Below are 15,051 nucleotides of genomic sequence, written 5' to 3' on the forward strand. Positions count from 1 at the left end.
AATGAAAGAATAATGGAATTAACAGAAGCAATTAAAAGACAATAAAACAATAAAACATCTAGACCAGGTGGGCTACTGGCCAAACTTTATAAACATTTACAAGATACATTAGAGTTGTCAGTGTTGGAGGTCTATAATGAAGCTTTGTTAAACACCAACCTCCCCAAAACTTGGTCAGAAGCAAATACTACTTTAATACCAAAAGAAGATTCAGACTTACAATAGATAAAAAACTATAGACCAGTATAATTATTAAATGTAGACTATAAAATATATGCCTCAATAATAGCAGAGAGATTGAAAAGACTTCTGAATGAATTTATACATCCAGATCAGAACGGCTTTCTACCCAAAAGACAAATTAAAAATAATGAGAATTATTTTGAATATATTGGAATATTATGAAGTACACTTTGAAAAACAGTTGGCGATGATTTTCCTAGATACACAAAAAAACTTTGATAATTTGAATTGGCAATTCATGATATCTCAATTAAAATGTATGGACTTTGGCAATAAATTTATAAATATGATCAAGGCAATACATTCTAAAGAAATGGCAAATGTGATAGTAAGTGGGGATATGATAGAGGATGTTAACATTAGCAAAGGTACAAGACAAGAATGCCCTCTGTTCCCTTTATTATTTATTCAGTTATTCTGACTTAGAAGTTTTGACCAAAAAGATCAGACAAGATTCAGAAATAAAAGATATGGAAATAAAAATAGAAAACTATAAATTGCAGGCATTTGTGGATGATCTAGTATTTATACTAGAAGAACCATTAGAAACAGGACCTAAGTTATTAAAAAGAATAGAGGAATATGGTGAAGTAGCAGGATTAAAAATAAACAAACAAAAAACCAAAATGTTGTAAAGAATCTTACAAATAAACATAAAAATAAATTGACTGAAAAAATGGGCAATCAGATAACTAAAGAGGTAAAATATTTAGGAATTTGGTTAACAGCAAGATATGTTACTATCAGAGAAGATAATTATTTTAAACTAGTATAACAAATAAAGTTAGATTTGGAAAAATGGAAAAACCTACAGTTATTGATGGTAGGAAGAATTGCTACAATAAAAATGAATATATTACCGAAATTACTATTCCTGTTTCAAACAATTCTGATAAAAATTGGGGAAAAATGTTATTTGAGGATTTAAACAAATTGATCTTAAAGTTCATTTGGCAAGAGAAAAAAGCAAGAATAAAACTGAAAATGATACAAGAAGCTAAAAACAAGGGGGCATTTGGGTTACCAGATTGGGAGCTCTATTACCAGGCCTCGGAAGTTACATGGGTGAAAGAATGGGTAAATCTGAGGAATAAAAGAGTATTGACCTTAGAAGAACACGATATATCCATGATGGCAAACCGATGGCACGCATGCCACAGGTGGCACACAAAGCCATTTGTGCGGGCACGCGAGCCCCAGGCAAACTTAGCTCACTGCGCATGCGTGCACTTCCCAGCTGATTTTTAGGCCTTTTTTGGCCTGCCAGAGGCTTGAGGAAAGCCAAAAAATAGGCCTGTTTTGTCACTTCCTGTATTTCTGGAAATACCAGAAGTGATGAAATGGGTCCATTTTTCATCCTGAAAAGCCCGCAGAGCTTTTCAAGCCGAAACTGGAAAACCAAGGAATTGATTTGGTGGCCATTCATCCAAATACAATCAAGATAAAATAAAGATGCAGAAATGTATGGATTCTATAAAGAACCTTTAGAACTAGACCGGTTAGTTTTAGGGATGGAGGACAAATTAATAAAAAAATATATAGCTACTTATTGAATTTTAAAATGGAAGAACAGGTAAAAGAAACAATGATAGTACGGTCTAAAAATTTGGGGTACACCATAGAATTAGACAAATGGCAAAAACTTTGGGAAAGGAATTACAAATTGAAGATGTCAACAGCTTATAAAAAAATATGTACAAAATGTGTTAAGTTCGGGTAATGAGAGGCTGAACCAGGGCATGGATGCAACAATACTTTATTAGAATAATAAAGGACTGAACGTGATTGCCAAGCCTGGAACTGGCTCGCAGCGATCAGCAACTGGTTGGACCCTGCAGCCTGCTTTTATAGCTGGCTGCTGGGAAGAACCAACCAATGAGAGAGAGAGCAACCGCCCCCGCAGCGCGAACGGACCTGAGAGGGAACTTCTTCAAGTTCCAGGGACATAACACCCCTTCCCCCCAGATGCGAACACGCATAGTCTTTGAGGTACGCAGGAGGCTTGTGCTGGCGCCCAGAACGGCGCAACTCTGGTGAGTTGTCTGTCAGTTCAGAGTCTGCAATGGACGGCTGGATCGGTAGGGAGTCACGAACGCGTCCCTCGGTCAGGGCTGGCTCGGGACTCGTAGGGTTGGTCACTGGGGGCGTGTTCCCGTTGACTGGTTCAGACTGGTTGGCCATCTGGTGGTCGCGGTCCGTGTTCGGGTTCCCTGGCTCGGCTGCTGGTGTAAGCAGGTCACCGGAGTTGGTGCTGATGTGGGGTTGATGCTGTGGCCTCGTTCCGGTCTGTAACCCTGAGTCACCGCTAACGAGGGTGTCGTGGCGCTTCCGCAGCTGGTCCAAGTGCCTTCTCCAGACTCGGCCGTTCTCCAGTCTGACTCGATACGACCTGGGTCCGGTGATGGCCACGATCTCGCCCGGGATCCACAGAGGGTCACCAGCGAAGTTCCTCGCAAACATGGGTTCCTGTAAGACAAAATGCCTAACCCCCAATGTGGAAGCGAGGGGAGAGTCAGGGCAGTAATGTGGGTGAAGCCTGTCCAATACAGTCCGCAGGCGTCTACCCATCAGGAGCTCAGCCGGGGACTTATTAGTGACTGTGCATGGGGTTGAGTGCTGGCTCATCAAGAAACGGGAGAGTTTGTGGTGCCAGTCTTCCTTACTGAACCTAGCTAGAGCCTCTTTAGTGGTCCTAATGGCTCTTTCTGCCAGTCCGTTACTGGCAGGATGAAATGGGGCCGTGAAGATGTGGTGGATGCCCAGGTTGGCAGCGAAACGGCTGAACTCTGCTGATGCGAACTGGGGGCCATTGTCGGAAACAATAGAGTCTGGTAGCCCGTGTGTTACAAACAGGCGAGTCAATACCTTGGTAATCGCTTGTGTGGTGGTTGTGGATAGATGTGCCACGTCAATCCACTTAGAGTAAGAGTCCACGATCACCAGGAACATTTTGCCGTGCATCGGGCCAGCTAGGTCGATGTGAATCCTGGACCACGGTGCGCTGGCGCTTTCCCACTTGGTGGGGGTGGCAATTGGAGGGGATGGACGGGATTCCTGGCAGGGATGGCAGGAGCTTACCCATCTGATGATGTCTTCATCGAGGCCCGGCCACCATACGTAGCTGCGTGCTAATGCCTTCATTCTGACGATGCCAGGGTGTCCTTCGTGCAACGCCTCCAGAACTCGGGTACGCAGTGAGGTCGGGATGACCACTCGTGTGCCCCACAGCAAACAGCCCTGCAAACTGGATAATTCCTGTAGGCGGGTCTTGAAAGGCGTAAATTTGGTTTCAACATCACCGCCTGGCCACCCCTCCTCACCCAGTCCAGTACCTGGGCGATCGTTTTGTCTGCCTTGGATTTGGCAGCAATGTCAAGGGCAGTGATGGGAAGGTCCAATTGGGTGACCTCAAAGATAGCATGGACCGGTGCAGGATCCTCAGCTGGAGCAGGCAGGGGGCAGCGGCTGAGGGCGTCTGCGTGGGACAATGTTTTACCTGGACGGTGTGTGAGTCTATACGAGTATGCCACTAGGAAAAGGGTCCATCTCGTCATTCTAGGAGAAAGGACTTGAGGGGTCTGTTTGTCCCCAGCTAGTAGACCCAGGAGAGGCTTATGATCCGTGACCAGCTCGAAAAAGTGGCCAAAAAGAAATTCATGGAATTTCTTCACAGCTGCGACAGCTGCTAAAGCTTCCTTATCGATTTGGCTATAATTGCGCTCTGTTGCAGAGAGCGTCCTGGAAAAAAAAGCGATGGGGGCCTCGGAGCCATTGGGGAGCCTGTGGCTTAACACTGCCCCAATTCCAAAAGGGGATGCGTCCGCTGCTAACACTAATGGAAGGTTGGGGTCAAACTGAATAAGGACCGCCTCCGACGTAAGTAGTGATTTGACTGCGCGAAAGGCGGAGTCTTCTTTGTGTCCCCAATGCCAAGCCGATTTTTTATCCAAAAGTCTGTGTAGGGGTTCCGCCACAGATGCTTTATGGGGCAGGAATGACGCGTAAAAATTCAATAGCCCCAAGAAGGCTTGCAGTTCCGCTTTGGAGGTTGGAGTGGGTGCCTCGTGAATTGCCTTAACCTTGGACTCCAGGGGGTGAATGCCTGAGGCATCAATTTTATAACCCAAAAAGTCCACCTGTCTAGTGGCAATGGCACATTTTTCTTTTTTTAACTTGAGGCCATGCTGTCTGAACCTCTCTAACACTGCTCGAACTCTCTGGAAGAGTTGGGGCCTGTCCCTGGCCGAGACTAAGATGTCATCGAAGTAGGGTACTACACCAGGAGGCCCTGCAAAATCCGCTCCATGAGGGATTGAAAAATGCCTGGGGCAACACTTACGCCAAATTGGAGACGCTTGCACCGGAAAGCACCCCTGTGGGTGACAATGATCTGGAGTTCCGCTGTTTGGTTGTCAACAGGGAACTGTTGATACGCTTGAGACATGTCCAATTTGGCAAAAATGCTGCCAGGTTCAAAAGTGTGTAATAAATGCTGAATGACGGGCACTGGGTAAGCGCTAACTTGTAAAAACTTATTAATTGTGGTTTTGTAGTCCGAGCAAATTCTCAGGCTACCATCTTTTTTGAGGGGTGTGACAATGGGCGTCTCCCATTTGGCAAAATCTGTTGGCTCAATGACCCCTTGTTTTAATAATTTATCCAGTTCTGCATCTAATTTAGGCCGAATAGCGAATGGGACTCTACGGGGTTTTAGCCTGATTGGGACCGCTTGGGGGTCGACTGAGAATGAGATGGGGGTACCGTTATAACACCCTAGTTCATTGCTGAATACGTCTGAGTAATCAGCGAATAAGGAGTCAGTGTCAGAGGTTGAGACAGCATGGACTCCTGTCAACCCTAGGCCGAGATGGGGAAACCAATCAAGCCCCAAGAGTGTGGGGAGATTTCCGTTAACTACCACTAGAGGTAGGTGGGCTTTGAAAGTTTTAAAATTAACAAGAAACTTGCCTCTGCCGATTACAGGAATGTCCTTCCCCTGGTAGTCCTTCAGGCTAAACTGGCACTTCTGGAGCCGGTTCCTGGATAGACTGGGCTGTAGTCTCTTGAGGGTGCTCCAAGAGATAATTGAGAGCGCTGACCCGTGTCAACCTCCATGCGACAAGGTCTACCTTCTAACAAAAGCGGAGAGAGAGATTTTACTAATGGCATGGCAAGCGTGCTTAGCATGGTGGCGAGTGCGACAGTTCAATACTTGCCTTTGGGGTCCAGACTGTGAAAAGGAGGGGTGCCTTTGTGCCGAGCTGTGAGCGGCCTGGCAGACTCTAGCGATGTGCCCCTTTTGTGGCAAATGTTGCAAGTGGCTCCCTTGAATTTGCAGGTGGTCCTCAGGTGTGATCCACCACAGGATAGGCACAGGGTGATGTGCTTGGGTGGACTGACGCTTTCCTGCTTGGCTCCTACCTGCGGGTGTCTGGCGTGGGCGAGGCGGTGGATGTCAGCTGCATCGCTGGGGTCCTCTTCGATGACCACCTCTTCAGAGTGGACTGAAACTGCACCTTGCTTGGAAGCAGGACCTTGGATTTCGGTGGCTGAGTGTGCTGCCAGTTCTGCTGCCAGGGCTTCCTCGGCGGCTTGCGCGAGGTTGAGGTCCTTCTTAGCGAGTAGGCGCCTTTGGAGGTGAAGGTCCTTGACTCCGCAGACTAGCTGGTCGAGGAGCATGTCCTCCAGGTAGGTCCCAAACCCACAATGGAGAGCTGCAGTTCTGAGGGCAGCCATGTACTGGTTGATGGTCTCTTTGTCTGATTGCTTCCTCATTCGGAAAGTGAACCGCCTGGCAATCTGTGAGGGCCTAGGAGAATAGTGGTTAGTGAGGATTTCTAACAGTTCTGTCCAGGGAACGTTTTTTAACTCACGTGGAGCCACGAGTGCCGTGGCAGTATCAAAGACGATGGCTCCACAGTAGATCAGGAAATATGATTTTTTCCGGTGCTCCCCTGCATCAGCCAACCCAATTGCGTCGATGTAATGGTTAAAGCGATTCTTGTATGACTCCCACTTCTCCTCATCCGGCTTGAACGCTAGGAAAACTGGGTTGGAGTTCATGATGACAAAAAAATCAGGTTGGATAATCTGTTGAAAAAAATCTCTCTGGGGCAGCAGCAGGACGGTTTTTGTGCCTGTGGCAGGCAAGTGACTTCAGCTCTGGAGAGGCTTTTCACAGCTCTCTCTCTCTCTCTGGGTAACACGTGGTTAGGCTGCAACGGTCGTTGGCAGCGTTTCGAAATTCGCGCCTGCGTGGGCGTCAGTGACTAGTAATACAGCTCCGCGCTGTACTTTTAGGGCGGAAATTCAAATGATAGCCGTTTGAATTTCGCGCCTAAAGAAGCAGCGGCTGCGGCTCGCAGTGCTTCACTTTCCCTGTAGCTTGGCTAACTAGCGGCTACAGGCGCTTCTCACTCTCGCTGCTTGCTGACCGCTTTCTCTGGCTGCGGATCAGCGTTCGCTCTCGTTGCCTGCTGACTGCTCTCTCTGGCTGCGGATCAGCATTTGCTCTTATCGCCTGCCGATCGTTCTCTCTGGCTACGGATCAGCGGCTAGTGATTCAGCGGTTGCATTGTGCCTCTGGTAGCCATCCCATCCTCGTCGCCAGTGTTAAGTTCGGGTAATGAGAGGCTGAACCAGGGCATGGATGCAACAATACTTTATTAGAATAATAAAGGACTGAACGTGCTTGCCAAGCCTGGAACTGGCTCGCAGCGATCAGCAACTGGTTGGACCCCGCAGCCTGCTTTTATAGCTGGCTGCTGGGAAGAACCAACCAATGAGAGAGAGAGCAAACGCCCCCGCAGCATGAACGGACCTGAGAGGGAACTTCTTCAAGTTCCAGGGACATAACAAAATGTTTTATAGGTGGCATTTGCCCCCAGCAAGGATGGCAAAGATGTTTCAAAATGTATCTCCCAAATGTTGGAAATATAAACCGATACTGGATTTTTACTATCATATGTGGTGGACTTGCCTGAGGGCAAAAAATTATTGGACAAAAATAAAACAGTGGCTAGAAGGAATGACAAAACAACAAATAGACTTAAAACCAGAAATGTTTTTGTTGCGTATTTTACTGGAAAAATATAATAAAAGAATCACATATTTAATTTTACATGTGATAACAACAGTGAGAATTGTGTAGGCACAAAATTGGAAAAATGCAAATATACCTACAGAGGAAAATGTAATTAAAAAATATTAGATTGTGCTGAAATGAATAGATTAACTTTGAAGATCCAGGGTAAGAAGGACATGGAATACTTTTTAACTTGGGAACTATTTTATCAATGGTTAGAAAATGGAAGCAGAAGTTAGAAAATTAAAATCAAGGAGGATATGTAAATAAAAATGAAGTAAATATATAACTAAATATGAATGTTGAATAAATAGGATAAGGAAATGTGATTATTAGATATGGAGGATAATGGTGATAAATGTGATTTTATGTGATATTAATTAATTATATGATAAAACTGAACAGAATGTTTAATTAAATAATGGAAACTGTTTAACAAGGATAAGTGAAGATTCTGGTGAATAGATTGAGTGAATAATGACTATAATTAATGTGTGTTTAAGGGTTGTTGTTCATATTTAAACAGAAATTGTAATCGGACAGTACACTGCCATTGAGGATATGGAAATTTTACATATAATAATGGAAATTGCACAAAAGAAGGAGGAGGAGGCCAAAAAGGAGGGTAGAGATCTCACCTCCAGCGGGAGAATATCCCAAAGGGTAGGAGCCAGGGCAGAAAAGGCTCTTCTCCTAGGCAGCACCCCCCCCCCGCCAACATGGGTGGGGTGGACCAATCCCATTGATCTGAGATGATTGATTTATTATGCATTTTCTCTTGTAGCTCAAGACAGAGCACAGGAGGAGGCTGGTCCTTCTCATTTTATATCTCTACAATAATTACCACTTGAGAGAGATTGGAGTAAGAGAGCAATCAGCTAATAGTGATCCATGGTTGCAGAAAAAGCTAAGAGTTGGATCAACCCAACCCAAACTCAGCACCTTAGTTGCTATGCTATGCTTCCTCCTCTCAATGGCAGCTGACTGGCAATCCTTACACTTTCTGCATGGTTGGAGCACTTTTTCCTCTGAAAGCCACATGGCTTGCTAGATTGGAAGTTGGACACTGGTAGAATGGTCTCCTATTCAATAAGCATATCTTTGTTCAACTTCATATATGCAAAAGTCATCTTGGCATAGACTTCAGTCTCATTCTTGTCATCTCTCCACCAATTTTGAGAGGCAGCCCTGGGAACTATGGATCTTCCTCCAGCTTCCCAGTCATCACTTGAAGATTATTGGTTTCTTATTGCCATTGGAACTGGGAAACTGGTGATGTATTCTCAGTTATGCCATTAATCAGGTGGATAGCATAAATCAGGTTATGTGATTGCTTTCCATTAATGACAGAAAGAAACTCATGACTGGTTTTTTACCAATCAGCTGATCCTGTAAGTTTTGGACTGATAAATTATAGCCCCTAAACCACCCAAACTTTGCAGGGGAAAAAAAGATGTATTGCACCCATGTGCCACCCAAGGGGTCTCCAAAAGTGTTGGTGTCACTGCATTCTAGACCAACTGTAGCTTCCAAATAGTCATCAAGGGTAGCCCAGTGTAGAGTGTGGGAGATGGACAATGTTTGGCAACAGGATGCTTGCTAGTTCCAAGTGTAAGAAGAGTGCCCATGAATTCAGAATTCAAAGTAAACTGCATACATACTCTTTTACATACATACTCTTTTTTTAAAAAATGCTGAAATCTGAAGATCTATCTTAAGAACACTAACTTGTGAAATCATAATTATGAACACTAAAATCTTGAAATGAGCTTGGTGATGCTGTGAAGTTTAGGATTATTATTTTTTGAATAGAAGCTGTGCCATTAGATAAAACTGTAAGAACTGTAAAACCAATGCCACAGTGGAAAAATCCATCACCTTGTCTAGAGGACAGCAGTAAAATGTCAATAAGGGTTTTAGTGTCTTCATTTTGCCAAAGAGTTTCTTTTGCAGTAATGATTAGGGTATATGTTTTCTTATTATTTCCTAATCCCTGCCATGAGAAAGTCTAAATGTCAGTATATGTTTATTGTTACAATTTCTTGACACGGATGTGATTTACTGTGCTAGTTTTTGTACTTCTTGTACTTGCTACTGATTAGATTAAAAGATCATTATGACAAACATAATGAAGATTTGATGTGTAATGCCATAATGAGGAAGACCAGCAAAACAACATCTCAAGGCCTGTGAAAATTTTGTAAAGGTAAAAATGGACAGTGCCAGGTAAGGTTATATGGACAAGGCCATTCATAAGGCAAAAGAGTGAAAACATGTATTTTTCTTCTGATGTTGTCTTGTGAGCCCCTGTGGTAAATGAAGGGTGTCTACTCTTTTAAAATATGCAGGCAGCTTGGAAGGTAGACAACCACAAAGTTCAGAAATAAATGATGATTCTATGTTCTATGAAGCCAGACAAACTAGTAGCCAGTGCCACCTCTCACAGTGGCAAATTCCAATCTTGAATTATATATTCTGGGGGAAAAAAAACCACTTTGTCTGTTCTAATTCTTGCAGGATGGAATTTCATTGACTGCTTCAAAATCACCTCTTCAATTTCTTCATCCTGTTTATTAGCAAAGCAACTGAATTAGATGTCTCACTAGGTCAGATAAATTCTCAGGCTTTCTATGAATTAGAAGCCTTCCATTTTAAGAAGGCTATCATGCAATTTGCTACTCATAAAAAAGGGAGAGGTCCCTAAATCAAAGGACACAACATGTTAGAGAAACATTTTGCCTAATTAATTTAATCTCAATTTTCACTTCAAATTAATATTTCATATAATATATTCACAAGGCATACCAAATTAGATCATGGAATAGTATATGAAATAAAAATCTTTGCAATTTTTTTTTTACCAAATATCAAAACTTGATTTCAACATAATCTCCACTGCTGCAGCAATTGTTCATAAGTCCAGCAAGAATGTTCTACTCTTTGTCTTCTATATGAAGAGAAAGAAAGAATATTTATTTATTTTATTTATTTATTGGAAGTATGCTAGTCCCAGCTTGTCTGGAGACACCATATAAGAATATTAGAAAACAAGAGATAAATAGATAAATTAGAGGGGGGGGAGAGGGAGAGAACAGAATGCCCCTGTAAAACCACTCATTTATTGTGGTAATATATCCATCATATTCTGCAAGTTCTTGTACAGCTTTGTAAGATCTGGGGGTATCACAAACGCTCCTCATGAGGGCAGTAGTGTCTTTATGATGAGAGTTTGATCCTGTTATGGTCTGCTAAGCTCAGAGGCCAGGAATCTGTGTGGGAGTTCACAGTACCTATCCGAGCCATTCCCATGAGACCTTTGGTGCCCTGCTTTCTCACGGGAACTTTATCACCTTCGCTGAGGCCTAGCTAGATAATGTTGCTGAGCTAATGTTGAAGTCATTGTTTTGATTTTGTATTTGCATTTTCTTAATAAATACTGCTACCCGGGGGCTCTCGGGGCTGGCAGTTGCTCAGACGTCTTCCCTGCGTCTCCCATCATTTTTCAATTGCCAGTCCATCACAAGTGGTGACCTCTCTGAGGAGCGTTTGTGATACCCCCAGATCTTACAAAGCTGTACAAGAACTTGCAGAATATGATGGATATATTACCACAATTTATGAGAGGCTTGGCCATTATTTGTGCAATGTTACTCCCAGTTGATCTTCGTAGTATCATTTGTACAGAGCAGCTTATGCAAAATAAGAATTAGTGGCATTCAAGGACACACACATTTCACCTGCATATACAAAAGACACAGGGCTTTGTGGCTACCATCTTGACACTCTTACTAACTCTCTCTGCCGATGCCTATAGTTGCAGTACAAAAATGGAAAATCACTGTCAGTGGTGGTTAGAATTGGGGGACAAATTCATCTGCACAATGAATAAGAAATGGAGTAACAAAGAGCCATTTTGGTGTAATAGTTAGGATGCTTGCTCTGGAAACATGAAGATTGTGAGTCTCAGTCTCACCTTAGGCATGAAATTGGCTGGTCATTTTGGGCCAATTACCAGGAGTCAGTGAGTTCTAGTCCTTCCTTAGGTATGAAAGCCAACTGTGGGTGACTTGGAGCCAGTCATTCTCTTTCAGCCTAACTGAAATCATGGCATTGTTGTTGGTTTAAATAGCAGGAGGCACAACTATTTAGGTATGTGCACTTGTTAACTAATTTATAAAAATAATAAAGGGGGGAAATCTAAATAAAAACCCCAGAAATCAAGAACAAAACATTTGGCCATATTTCATTAAGATGTGGGACTAAAGTGGATAAAGCCAGAGTGTGGAGTTAAACATGTCATCAGTTTGGAGTCATTGTGTTGCCACAATAGACTCAAGTCCATCTCTGCAAATTCCATTGACCCTAATCAAAAGCCAGTGTACTACTGACCATAAACTAACTACATTCATTGCATAGGAGGCAAGAATAAACTTTTCTGTGCTTTGAACTCAACAGCTCTATTAAATTAATTGTGCCTGCATTATGTTGAATTCCGATATGATATGGTCACTCTCTGCCAAAGTCCCTGCAACTTATAGATGACCTACAAGGACCCTTCCAACTTTGTTATTATGTTATTATTATTAAGAATTAAGTCCACTTTAGCTGACTCTCTAGTTACCTCCACAATTAATAGAAGCCAGCTTGACCTTGTCAAAAACACCATCCTAGATCAACATTATTTATTTCTTTAATGAAGTGACTAAGTGGCAAGATAGAACAATGTGAAATGGATGGATGGGGGGAAATAGCAAGCAGTTTTGCATATAGGCTCAAGATTCATAATGACCTTGAAAGACTTGAACACTGGGCCCTATCCAACAAAATGCAATTCGGTGGTAAGCAAATAATGTCCTACACCTAGCAAAGAAAAGCCAAATGCATAAATATAGAGGCTAAATCATATGATGAAAGACTGAAGAAAATAGGCCTGTCTACTTTAATGAAGAGATGAATTAGGGATGATATGATAGCAGTCTTCCAGGATTTAATCACAGAGGATATGGAGTCAACTTATTCAACAAAGCACTTGAGAGCAGGAGAAGAAATAAGATGTGGAAGATCATTAAGAAGAGATTCAACCTATATCTAAAGAGAAATTTCCTGACAGTGAAAACAATTAATCAATGCAATGGTTTGCCTCTGGAAGTGGGTGCTCCATCACTGGAGTTTTCAAGGATAGATTGAACAGGAATGGTATAGAATCTCTATTTTTTCTGGAATGGTATAGAATCTCCTGCCATGGGCAGCGGGTTGGACTAGAAAAACCCCAGGTCTCTTCTAACAGCATTATTCTATGTCCTGTGATTGTTTTCAGTTATTTGTGCCTGACAATATGTCTATAATTGCATGATGGGAACTGTACATTTTGGACAATGCTGATATTCAGAGGTCTCCTGGGACAGGTCATGGTTCTAAAGACTTTAATCTGGCCCTTCTTTCTTTGATGTCTACATTCCAAGAAAATTAAGACTTTAATCATACTGCAACAATACTATAAGTGTATTTGAAATGGCTGCTGCCAGTGATGGAATATTGTGGTTTGGCAAGGAACCATTTCTTCTCAAGTACAGTAAAGTCTCATCCTCTTGTCCAGGTGGGAACTCACAGGGGCCTTCAGCTTTTTACCGACAAATCCTAAGTGACCAATTAAACTTTGGTTTCCCTTCTGGTCTGTTGGTGCTATGACTCAAGAGGGCTTTTGGTCAGCAACCTTCAATGCTTGTGCCCATACAAACATTTTCATTTTTTTTTTTGCTTGACCTGAAGTGAAGTTTCTATCAGATGGTGAATAGGGTAAAAGTGATATTAGTTCCCTGGAGAAAATATTTACTTCTTTGATGGTCTTTGCTCAGCTGTTCTTTTTTAAAGGCTGTAGTGAAACAAGGAAGAATGGTCCAAGCATGCTTTGAATCCCGTGCAAATCTGCTGAGTCCAGCCTAGATCTCTAATTCATTTTTAAGATGTATTATTTTTGAGGTGTTGGATTGGGTTCAGGATATCCATATTTAAGTCTCCAGTTACCATGCATCTCACTGGGTGACTTTGGACAATTACTTTTCTCAGCCCAGCCAAACTCACAAGATTGGTGCTGTGCAATGGTGGGATTCAATTTTTTTTTTACTACCAGTTCTGTGGACATGGCTTGGTGGGCATGGCAGGGGAAGGATACTGTAAAATCTCCAGTCAGAGGTGGTATTTGCCAGTTCTCTGAACTACTCAAAATTTTCACTACCGGTTCTCCAGAACTGGTCAGAACCTGCTAAATACCACCTCTGGTGCTGTGAGTATACACTGAGGGGAGAAGAGATGGCAGATTAGTGTAAGAGAATAATAGGGATTCATGATTATAGCTCTTATGTAACAATTTTCTTAAATTATACTGATGACTTTTCATTTTATGTTTCTTTCTTTGACCAAGCAATATAATTTGATTTTGTTCCTAACAACTACTAGCATAAGACAATAGATAATAATTGACCACCAAATGTAACATAAAAATTATAAGTAAATAAGATAAAAAGTAAAAAAAATTATGAACTATATACATTACAGTGTATGATGCAGACTGTGCAGGAGTGCTTGGCTGCGGTGTGGCTGGGGGGGGGGGGGGGGGGGGGGGGGGGGGGGGGGGGGGGGGGGGGGGGGGGGGGGGGGGGGGGGGGGGGGGGGGGGGGGGCGTGTGAAGGAAATAAATCAGATTGACCTGATAATAACATTTTGAGATAAAACAAATCAGAATCACTAGGATATTTAGTAAAGAATGAAAAATGAAAAGGAGACTGCATTGGGTAATGAGTGTTCCATTTTTCCTTTCTGTATATCTTTTCTCTCCCAGACTTTATTTTTGAAGATTGTAAAATATGAAAAGAATGCCAGAATAAACAATATTTGCTCACACACTTTGCACACTAAATGCAAAATAGATTTTTTCTTTGAAAATATTTCTAAAATAAATGTCCTTTCATCAATTTGAATAAAAAGCAGGTAGAGAAAAATGCCACAACAATTTCTTTGATTAGCACGAGTGAATTCCTCTAGCAAAAGTTGCATGTATAACTTTTCTTTTCATAATAGAGGTAGACAAAAAATAGATAAAGGTGATTTTATCAAGTGAGACACCATATGGAGGAAGAGAACAGGTGCAGAATCCTAAGGCCTAGTATTCCCCAGAATCTGGCAGAAGAGATGGAGGAAAAAAATAACTTGGATTGAGCTAAAGAATTAGCAACAAATTTAGATACGGGGATTTGTTAGATATAAGTGTCAGAAACTAACTTTTCATCTGCTATTGCAGTGAACAACAACAAAGATTAACACAGAAAATTGGCTTATCGACTAATTATCATTATCAGTCAGTCAATAAGCTTTCTTATGCTTGACCGATCATAAAAAGAAAAATATTCTAGCTCTACCAAATAAAATGTTAATACAATTAAATATTATGATTAGTAGATGAATACAGCTAAAGAATCACATATTTTACATGCAGCAAAAAATAAAATGTAGCTGTATTCATAGAAAAGAAAACAATAATAATTTAAAATTAATCTGAGTCTCCTGGACATGAAAAACAGTTAGTACAGGGGAGAAATATGTGATGATCTAGAAGCTTTCTTGACTACCAACTTGTGAATTATGATATAGAGACACAAAGAGACAAATTAATTGGGATGTGTGAGGTTATTCAGTTGGGTAGAAGATATGAGGAATAAAATAAGATA

The sequence above is a fragment of the Pseudonaja textilis genome, chromosome 9 (assembly GCF_049901715.1).
Source record: "Pseudonaja textilis isolate UNSWEBS1 chromosome 9, rPseTex1.2, whole genome shotgun sequence".
Taxonomy (NCBI): Eukaryota; Metazoa; Chordata; class Lepidosauria; order Squamata; family Elapidae; genus Pseudonaja; species Pseudonaja textilis.